Genomic DNA, 11,326 nt, shown 5'->3' on the forward strand with positions numbered 1-11,326 from the left:
CAGTATTATTTAAAAAAAAAAATTAGTTTCGACCTCACAGACCACCTGGATGGGTCTAGAAAACCTCCAGGGGTCACTGGACCACACTCTGAGAATTGCTGTTCTTGATCATTCTTTAGACACTTATTGATCTAAGAATAAGAAAAATATATGTTTGGATTAAAATACAACCACCACACCTTAGTCAGTGGTGATGTCAGCCCTACAATTGGCTAGGACTACAATGCCAGGTGGCATCGCCCCAGCAGTGGCCGGGGCAGCAGGAGGACTCTCAGGGGCTCCCCTGTTCTAGGCTGACTCTCTGGCGCTGGGCCAGCTGGGTCAGCTGGGATGGAGGTGTGAGGCTGGCCTCCAGAATGACAGCACCAGTCCCCACTGTCTGGGCTTCCCCACTCACCACAGCTGTTTCCGGATCCACAAAATCCACCTGCTGTGCTGTTTGCCTTTGAAAAGGCGGTTTGAGCAATCTTAGAGTTTTGATAACGTTGTTGACATCATTTTTCAAAAGCTCTGCTTTCACAGGCTTAAGAAATTGAGATATGATTGACATATCACATTGTGTAAGTTTAACATGTACAATGTATTGATTTCATACACTTATATATTGCAATATGATTACCACCTTAGCGCTAGCTAACACCTCTATCATGTCACATAGTTATAATTTCCTTTTTATGGTGAGAACAATTAAAATGTAGTCTCTTAGCAGCTCTGAAATGTATAATACGGTATTGTTGACTATAATCCCTATCTTGTGTATTATATCTCCAGGACTTATTTATCTATAAGTTCCAAATTTGTACATTAAACAACGTCTCTCCCATTCCCCACATCCCGGACCCTCACCATTCTACTCTTTGTTTTTATGATTGTTTTTATGAGTTCAGCTCTTTTAGATTCCACATGTAAGCAATTTCATACAATATTTATCTTTCTGTTTGACTTACCTCACTTAGTATAATAACCTTAAGTTCCATCCCGTTCACAATACCATCAAAAACAATAAAATAGTCAGGAATAAGTGTAACCAAGGAAGTGAAAGATCTGTACTGTGAAAACTACAAGACTTTGATGAAAGAAACTGAAGAAGAAACAAACAAATGGAAAGATATCCCATGAATTGGAACAATCAATATTGTTGAAATGTCCATACTGCCCAAAGCCGTCTTTGGATTCAGTGCAATCCATATCAAAATTCTAATGAACTAGAAAAAACAATTCACAGGCTTTTAAGTGAGGGATGGCAGAAGTCTCAAACATGAAGCTCTTGGCCATATTTTTCCCTCCAAAGCTGCACGTTGTGCCTTCCCTCAATAGGCCATATGAACGTTCTGACTACTTTCAAGAAATGCTTTCTATGAATACATTTTGAAAAAATACAAAAGCAGTATACTTTGGAAAACCTAAATCACGGTATTCTTTATGTCCAAAGGAGAAAGCAAGTCACTGCTTCTCAATAATCCTACCAGCATTAGAGTCTACCACTTATACTTTGTATGTCCCTCTAGGCTTCCAGAAAAAAAATAGATAAGGATTCTTTTTAATTATCTCATCTTGTAGATTGTCCCTCAATTTATGTCTGTCTGATGTTTCTCTCATTTTTTTGGCTGCACCATGTGGCTTGCAAGACCTTAGTTCCCCGACCAGGGATTGAACCCCCGCCCATGGCAGTGAAAGCACCAAGTCCTAACCACTGGACCACCAGAGAATTCCCATCTCATTGTTAAACAGGGGTTATGGGTTTTGGAAATGAAGGCCATATAAGTGAAGTGCCATTTTCATCACATGGTATCAAGGGTACATGTTATCAATATGACTTACCATTGATAATTTTCACTTAGATCACCTCTCTGATAGAAAGTGTTTTAAATATGGTTGTTTTATAGATTTAGATTAATTTATTCGTGAATTAAGCTGTCTACTAGGAATCAGTGTGAACACAGGCTACATTTTTTATATCATAACCTTGAAGTTGCCTAATAATTGATAAGAGTCTATATTAATAAGCATACACCTGGCCACGATTCTGGAAGATAACCTTTGGGCTCTTCCCACCTCAGTTTTCTTCTCTTTCACAATTCTGGAGTTAGAGATGGCAAATACTTTCCCTTACAAATTTAAAACCTATTTTCCCTGCTGAAATTACCTGGGTTTCTTTTTTTTTTTTTTAATAAATTTATTTTATTTATTTTGGCTGTGTTTGGTCTTCGTTGCTGCACGCGGGCTTTCTCTAGTTGCAGTGAGCAGGGGCTACTCTTCGTTGCGGTGTGCGGGCTTCTCATTGCAGTGGCTTCTCTTGTTGTGGAGCATGGGCTTTAGGCACACAGGCTTCAGTAGCTGTGGCACATGGGCTCAGTAGTTGTGGCTCATGGGCTCTAGAGCACAGGCTCGGTAGTTGTGGTGCACGGGCTTAGTTGCTCCACAGCATGTGGGATCTTCCCGGACCAGGGCTTGAACCCGTGTCCCCTGTATTGGCAGATGGATCCTTAACCACTGTGCCACCAGGGAAGCCCTGGGTTTCTTTTTAAAGCCATCATTTTTTCTCAGCCAAGTGATTTCATATAATTAATTATTCCATTCAGGCTGAAGTATCTGTGTGTGACTTTGCAGACTAGAGAAGGCTGTAAATAATGACTTCAGTCAGCATCCTAGTTCTTACCAGGTTTGCAGAAAAGCCACCTCCTTCCTTGCTCAATTTTTAGAAAAACGTCTGAGCTTGGGAAATGTGATTGCTGTTAATCCAGATAAGAACAAATCCCGAGCCCATCCTTCAGCTTTGCAGGGACCCTCTGGGACACTGTTCATAGCTTTTCACTGACATAAATTAATAAACTGCCACTGACCATGGAAAAGATAAGAGAAAATATACAAGCTTCAGTAGCTTGCTGGAAACTTCCAACATAGTGGTTCATCTCCTTAACAAAGAACCATGGAGTGTTCGGGTAAAGAAAAGCTACACTTAAGCTATTCCTTGCAGGGCCCACAGAAGAGGTAAAACTTGATGTGATATCACTCCCACAGTATGGGAGAGTAACTGCTGGGCTAGCTTGGATTTGGCTTATTCACTTCTCCCCTATCATTTAAGGATCTTATTCTTCTTTCATCTCTTCTCCTCTCCTCCCCTTCCCTCTCCTTTCCCCTCTCCTCTTCTCTTCTCTTCTTTTTTCTTTTTAGAAAGAGAAACCAACTCTGAGTATTTATTGGAGTATTGTAGAATACTGGAAGAATGCATGAAATTAAGGAGAGGATTCCTGCAGCTTCAGGAACAAACATGGAAGCCCTAGGAATACCAATAACTGAGCTTCTATGTCTAAAATGCTGTCAGAGGATGACTCCAGGCAATGGTTCATTTTATGCGTTTACTTGGCTAGGCCACAGTACCCAGGTATTTGGTCAAACATTATTCTAGATGATTTTGTGAAGGCATTTTTAAAATGAGATTACCACTTAAATCAGTGGGCTTTGAGTAAAGCAGGTTACCCTCCATAATGTGAGTGGGCCTCATCCAACCAGCTGAAGGTCTTAACAGGAAAAAGACTGACCTCCCAGAGGAAGAGGGAATTCTGCCAGCAGACTGCCTTCAAACTCAAACTGCAATTTTTCCCTGGGTCTCCAGCCTGCTGGCTTACCCTGCAGACTTTCAACTAGTCAACCTCCATAATTTCATGAGCCACTTCCTTAAAATAAATCTCTCTGTCTCTCTCTCAATCTATCTAGATAGATATGGATACACGTACAGATGTGGATATAGGTATAGATGTATTTCCTCTTGGTTCTGTTTCTCTGGAGAACCCTGACTAATACACTAGCTACAACTGTTTTCACTACCTGGCTCTCCATTCAAGGTCAGATTCAGAGAACATGAAATATCCTTGGGCCTCAAACTACTTTAATTCAGGTGCTGTGCTCTTGTTGACTGAAAGAAAAATGCACAATGTAAAAGTTGTGAGTTTCAGTTTTCTTCAGGGACCTTACTGAGGACTATAGTTTGGGAAACAGCCTCTGAGAAGCTCTGAGGGGACTGCTCCAAAGAAGTAGGAGGAGAAGCCAGTATATACATGATTTTTGACTAGGGAGTTCGTGTAGTCAAGCACACATCTCAGCGAAAGATAACTGATATAGGCATAAGGAACAGATATCTCAGTTAATGATTTTAGTGTTTTTCTATGTATGAGAAGATGAAAGAATGCGGGTTCATTAAAATTCTTCCTAAAATATACATCTAACTATTTGAAGGGGTCTGTTTTTCTACCGCACAGGGTGCCTCATCCTGTTTTTTGTCCTGAATTCCTTTCAGGGTGCACCGTCGGTCAGTAACGATAGTGGCTAATAACTAGATCCTTGTAGAACTGGATGGTGGGCAACATTCTTTGTTTTATAGTCCCCCCTTTGGGTTATACATTCTACCAAGCTTTGGGAGGCATTTCATGACCAGTGTGTCTCACAGGGCTAGGAAGGCTCATACCTAGGTCAGGTGAGGATTCCATTGATAAGCCACTTAATTTTCTAGACCCTGTTAATGGTAGCAGTAAAAGTCTCTGGATCACATGACTTACTACTCTGTTATGGTCCATGAAATGATTCTCCCTTGTTGCTTCTTCCCATATCCAGAGTTACAGTATTACAGTCATTTCAGTCTTATGTAGAACTATATATTTGGTCAACCATTTCAAGTTGCTTAGTCATCATTATTTTTGTCAGAGACTCTGCTACACATTGGGTAGTACAAACAACAACAATCTTGTAAAATAGGTAAGATACAGATAATAGAGCTAGTAGCATTAATAAAGTCAAAAGTAAGAATTTAAGGGACTTCCCTGGTGGCTCAGTGGTTAAGAATCCACCTGCCAATACAGGGGACATGGGTGCAATCCCTGGTCAGGGAAGATGCCACATGCCGCGGAGCAACTTAAGCCTGTGTGCCACAGCTACTGAAGTCCACACACCTAGAGCCCACGCTCGCAACAAAGAGAAGCCACTGCAATGAGAAGCCCGCACACCGCAGCAAAGAGTAGCCCCCAGTCGCGGCAACTAGAGAAAGCCCACTCGCAGCAATGAAGGCCCAACGCAGCCAAAAAAATGTTAAATAGATAAATAAATAAATAAACAAACAAACAAACAGAAAAGATTATTTGAATGTTTAAAAAAAAAAGGAAATTAAGCCAAGAATTTCCATTACCAGCCCAGTTCTTTAAGAGACCACCAAGACTAAGGAGTGGATTGTTCAAGGCAGAAATCTGATTTTGCATGTGGGTCACTAAATATTAAAGGATTTTATATTAAAAGGATATATGTTATATTAAAGGATTAATCTGGTATAAAGACACAACATTCAGTTTGAAGCTGGGTGCAGGTGTCTCCTTGAGGTACTAGGGCCATGTGATTTTGTAATACCGCTTTTCTCAACATAGAGACTTCAGAATTCAGTAGCATAATGGCCTGATAACTATCACTTAAGGCTTGTTGAGTGAATTTTGTTAAGGATTCGACGTGGCTGATTATATTTTCCAATCCTACTGAAGGTGCAAAGATAGCTGCTAAATGGTTATACCCATGAGATACCAGTGATCGATCAGGCTCATACCAACGGTAAATTTTCTGGAGTCCTATCTAAATTGGCACACAAGTGGCCTTGAGCCCAAGGGAATCATAGGGTACATCTTCTTATCTATCCTGGATAGTTTTCATTTAAAAACTTAATCATGAATCAGGTATTACAGTATAAAACTCACTAGTTTATAAATAACAGTTGGAATGAATTATCTATTCATTTGGGTTTAAAAAGGCTTCTTTTCTCTCTTTTCCTCAGTCTCAGGAACTGGGGATGGTCTAGAAAATAAGTTTCCTGAGAGCCCTGCTGGAACATTTGTATCTGAATTCCTTTCAGGGTGCTCTGTCACCCAGTGACTGCAGTGGCTAACGACTTGATCCTTATAGAACTGGATGGTGGGCAGCATTCTTTGTTTTACACTCTAAATGACTTTTCTGAGAGCTGCTAAATAAGCTGGAGTGGACAGGACATTTACAACCCAGTGAACTAAATAAACAAGGAGCTCTGTTAACTGACTGATCAGGCTTAGAAGATCTCAAGTAACATAAATTTGACGAGGCTCTGTTATCCATCATAAAATGCTACTCATCATCCCTGTCAGGTTTTTCTGGCATTTGATGTCAAGGGATAAGGACACTCCTGTTATCCACTGTTTACTCATTGGGGAATGTGATCCTTTAACCCCATTCCTTGTGTAACACCAAGTTGTAAACTACATTTAAGAGAATTGCATCAGGTCCTAAACCTACACCTAGTGAGGGATAGTGTTACTTCACAAATCATGCCTAATGTTAATAACTCAAGCTGCAAAATGACCTCCCTGGCTTTGTATCAGTTTAATGCAACACCATAGATTATATATCTTATGTAAAATCTCTTGTTTGTTGGAAGATTCTCAGACCCCGAGGTCTAGTTTTTCTCCTTTCACACTTTCAAATCGCACATAAATAAAAAGCATTTCCTCTAATGGTTTCATGACACATGCAGAAGTTTTGCTCTCTACCCCTCCTCCCCCCAGTCACCCCCCTTCTGATACTACCTTGCTGGCCTTTCTGATACTAAAATCTTCCCTGTCGCATGAGACACAGCATTCGTTCCAGGCTCTCCATCAGCTGCCCTAGGTTCTCTGCTTTTATCCCAGGCTCCTCCCTGGTGTTCTATCCCAACTTTTCCAACTTTCACTTACATGGTTGGAGAACTGAGTGGTCCTTGAGATTCCAGCAGCTGCTACAGTAGCTGAGAGACAGAAAGGAGCACTGTCCTCGCCACCTACTCACAGGAGGTGGTCTTGATAGACATATGCTTGTCCCAAGCCTCCCTCCTGGAGGCCCTGTCCTTCCTACTGAAACTGAAGGGAAGGGGGCAGGACACAACATTTAAAAGAATGATATTACCGGTGAGACATTAACTGGTTAGAGCCAACTAGGTCCAAGATAGTGGAAGATCTGACTTCCAGTAGATGGTGAGTTTCATTATGCACTCATTATAGTACATTAGCATGCTGTTCTGAGGCCAACCCTAAAAGGTCAAAAAGTGGGTGGTGGCCCAATTCCTGGAAACCTCCACCCCTTCTCCAAAATAGTTTGAATAATCCTCCCACTCATTAGCCTGTGAAATTATCCAGCCCATAAAAACTAACCACCCCATATTCTGGAGGCTCTCGCCTTCTGAGATGGCCCACACTCTGCCTGTGGATTGTGTTTCTCCCAGGGCCACTCTCACCCTTTTGAGATGGACTGCATTCTATCTATGGAATGTGTATCTCTCTAAATAAATCCACTTCTTACCTATCACTTTGCCTCTTGCTGAATTCCTTCTGTGCTGAGACATAAAGAACCTGAGCTTCATTAAGTCTGGAGACCAGGTGTGCAATTTTAATTAAAAGACAGTGGCTTCGAGTCCCAGCTCATGGGTTCAGGTCCCAATCCGGGTTTCGGTTGAGTTTGCATCTCATCTGAGTTGTGCAGTTTCACTACCATCCCAGGGTTATAATGAAAGGCGGAGGGAGGCACAGCTGGCTACCAGGCTCTGAGGATAAATCTAGAAATCTCAAGACTAGAAACAGGTTTATGGACGTCATAGACTTTATTCGATTCAAAAGACACTTTTGAGGACCTACCCCCAAAAGTGCCAGGCACTTTTCTACAAATTGAAGATAACTCTCAGCTTTTTTAGAGCTTTTATTCTGGACGACTGGAGGCTGAAACTGCATGATGACAAGTGACAGACAGAGGTAGACTTCTGATATTCTCCTCCAAACCAACTGAAACGCTGGCTAACTCCCCAGGTTCTGAAGCTTCGTGATGTTAATATGCTGTGTTGTTTCTGCACAAATACTGAACAAAGGGTTCCTTGCAACATGTTTTAAAAGATAAAATTCTGGTGTCATGGTGTTTCTGGTTCTCTGTTCATGTCAGGCAAGACCCTTCAGGAAGAAACTGTGGGTGTGGAGGGATTGTCTTGCATACCCTTTATTCTTTTTGTTGCCTTAAAAAAATACACCACGTGAGAGTTGCGAGTTAAGTTTTATTTGGGGCAAAATGAGGACTGCAGCCCGGGAGACAGCATTTCAGAGAGCTCTGAGAAACTTCTCTGAGGGGGCAAGGGGAGGGGCCAGGATATAGAGGAGTTTTGCAACAAAGGGCAGGTAGTTGAGAACGTTAAAGGATTATTGTTAATTAAAGAATACCAGATAACTCAAGTTAAGGAATTTAGCGCTTTTCTTTGTATGGGAAGACGCAAGAGTCTGGGCTCACGGAAATCATTCCTTTGATGTGCACCTCAGCCACCTGGAGCCAGTATCCTGTGCTTTCCCATCCTAAGTCTCCTCAGGGGGCACCGCAGGGAGTGGCTGCAGCGTGTTGGCTGCTAGATGGCAGGTATTCTTTTCAGCCCTGAGTTTCCTCAGGGCTCACCAGCTCCCATTGGAGGGCTGCAATCATTGATGATTGTGACATCCTTTGTTTACTGATATGGCAGGAAATATTCCATTCATCACTTTCAGGTGTGGCTCAGGCCCTGGGATCCAGGGTAGGTCTGGTGGGGACAGACCTTCCTCCTCTGGACCCGTTGTGGGCAAACTGCAGCCCATGAACCAAGTCCAACCCGCCACTGGTTTCTAATAAAATTTTACAGACACGTAGCTATGTGCATTCATCTCTGTATTGTCTATGGCTGCTTTTCATGCTGCAACAGCACAGCTGAGGAGCTACAACAGATATGGTATGGGCTGCAGAGCCTAAATATTTATTATTGGACCCTTCACAGAAAGTTTGCCCACTCCTTTAGAATAATGGTGCTGTGGATGAAAAATGCTGCCTGTGTATCAGTAAACAAAGGATGTGGCAGCCATCAAGCCCCTACAGCAGCCCCCAACAGTGAGCCCTGAGGGAACTCGGGATGGAGACCAGCAGGCTGCCTCTTTGCCAAGCCCTCAGCCACTGCGACCACCCCCAACGGTGCCCCTGAGGACACTCAGGATGGGAAAGCACAGGATACTGGCCCTAGAGAGCTGAGGTGCATATCAAAGGGATGATTTCAATGAGCACAGACTCTTGGCATCTCCCCATACACGGAAAAGCACTAAATTCATTAACTTGAGATGTCTGGTTTTCTTTATTTAACAGTAACCTTTTGATGTTCCTACCACCTGGACTTTGTTACAAAAACCCCTATAAATCCTGGCTCCACCCTTATCTCTTCAGAGGATTCCCTCAGAGGCATCTGAGAGGCTGCTTCTTGGGCTTAAGTCCTCAGTTTTGGCCACCAGATAAACATAATCCTCAACTTTTAGGCTGTGGATATTTTTTCAGTGGACAGTTCTCAAAGTGTGGTCCCCGTGTTACCGAGTACAAGCTCGCTCTGTTCGCTACATGACAGGCCAATAAGTCAGAGATGAGGTGTTGAGGCAGGGAGTATACCTTTATTCACAAATGCTGCAGACAGAGAAGATGGCACACTAAAGTCTCAAAAGGACCATCTTATCAGGGTTTGGATGCCAGTTTCTTCTTCTTCTTCTTGTTTTTTTAACATCTTTACTGGAGTATAACTGCTTTACAGTGTTGTTTTTAGTATTTTAAGGAACTCCATATTGTTCTCCATAAAGGCTGTACCAATTTACATTCCCACCAACGGTGCAAGAGGGCTCCCATTTCTCCACACCTCCTTCAGCATTTACTGTTTGTAGATTTTTTGATGACGGCCATTCTGACTGGTGTGAGGTGATACCACATTGTAGTTTATTATTTTTTTTAACATCTTTATTGGAGTATAATTGCTTTACAATGTTGTGTTAGTTTCTGCTGTATAACAAAGTGAATCAGCTGTACATATATATATATCCCCATATCTCCTTCATCTTGTGTCTTCCTCCCACCCTCCCTATCCCAATGCTTTGGGTGGTCACAAGGCACCGAGTTGATCTCCCTGTGCTACGCGGCTGCTTCCCACTAGCTATCTATTTTACATTTGGTAGTGTTCATATGTCAATGCCACTCTCTCACTTCGTCCCAGCTTACCCTTCCCCCCTCTGTATCCTCAAGTCCATTCTCTACGTCTGTGTCTTTGTTCCTGTCCTGCCCCTAGGCTCTTCAGAACCATTTTTGTTTGTTTTTTTAGATTGCATATATATGTGTTAGCATACAGTATTTGTTTTTCTCTTTCTGACTTACTTCACTCTGTATGACAGTCTCTGTGTCCATCCACCTCACTACAAATAACTCAATTTCGTTTCTTTTTATGGCTGAGTAATATTCCATTGTATATATGTGCCACATCTTCTTTATCTATTCATCTGTTGATGGACACTTAGGTTGCTTCCATGTCCTGGCTATTGTTAATAGTGCTGCAATGAACATTGTGGTACATGACTCTTTTGAATTGTGGTTTTCTCTGGGTATATGCCCAGAAGTGAGATTGCTGGGTCGTATGGTAGTTCTATTTTTAGTTTTTTAAGGAACCTCCATACTATTCTCCATAGTATCTGTATCAATTTACATTCCCACCAACAGTGCAAGAGGGTTCCCTTTTCTCCACACCCTCTCCAGCATTTATTGTTTGTAGATTTTTTGATGAGGGCCATTCTGACCGGTGTGAGGTGATACCTCATTGTAGTTTTGATTTGCGTTTCTCTAATGATTAGTGATGTTGAGCATCCTTTCACGTGTTTGTTGGCAGTCTGTATATCTTCTTTGGAGAAATGTCTATTTAGGTCTTCTGCCCATTTTTGGATTGGGTTGTTTGTTTTTTTGATATTGAGCTGCATGAGCTGCTTGTAAATTTTGGAGATTAATCCTTTATCAGTTGCTTTGTTTGCAACTATTTTCTCCCATATTGAGGGTTGTCTTTTCGTCTTGTTTATGTTTTCCTTTGCTGTGCAAAAGCTTTTAAGTTTCATTAGGTCCTGTTTGTTTATTTTTGTCTTTATTTCCATTTCTCTAGGAGGTGGGTCACAAAAAGGATCATGCTGTGATTTATGTCATAGAGTGTTCTGCCTATGTTTTCCTCTAAGAGTTTTATAATGTCTGGCCTTACATTTAGGTCTTTAATCCATTTTGATTTATTTTTGTGTATGGTATTAAGGAGGGTTCTAATTTCATTCTTTTCCATGTAGCTGTCCACTTTTCCCAGCACCACTTATTGAAGAGGCTGTCTTTTCTTCATTGTATACTCTTGCCTCCTTTATCAAAGATAAGGTGACCATATGTGTGTGGGTTTATCTCTGACCTTTCTATCCTGTTCATTGATCTATATTTCTCTTTTTGTGTCACTACGATA

The sequence above is a fragment of the Delphinapterus leucas genome, chromosome 3 (genome assembly GCF_059928025.1).
Source record: "Delphinapterus leucas isolate spDelLeu-1000000601 "Yukka" chromosome 3, BTC_Dleu_Yukka2, whole genome shotgun sequence".
In the NCBI taxonomy this organism is placed as follows: domain Eukaryota; kingdom Metazoa; phylum Chordata; class Mammalia; order Artiodactyla; family Monodontidae; genus Delphinapterus; species Delphinapterus leucas.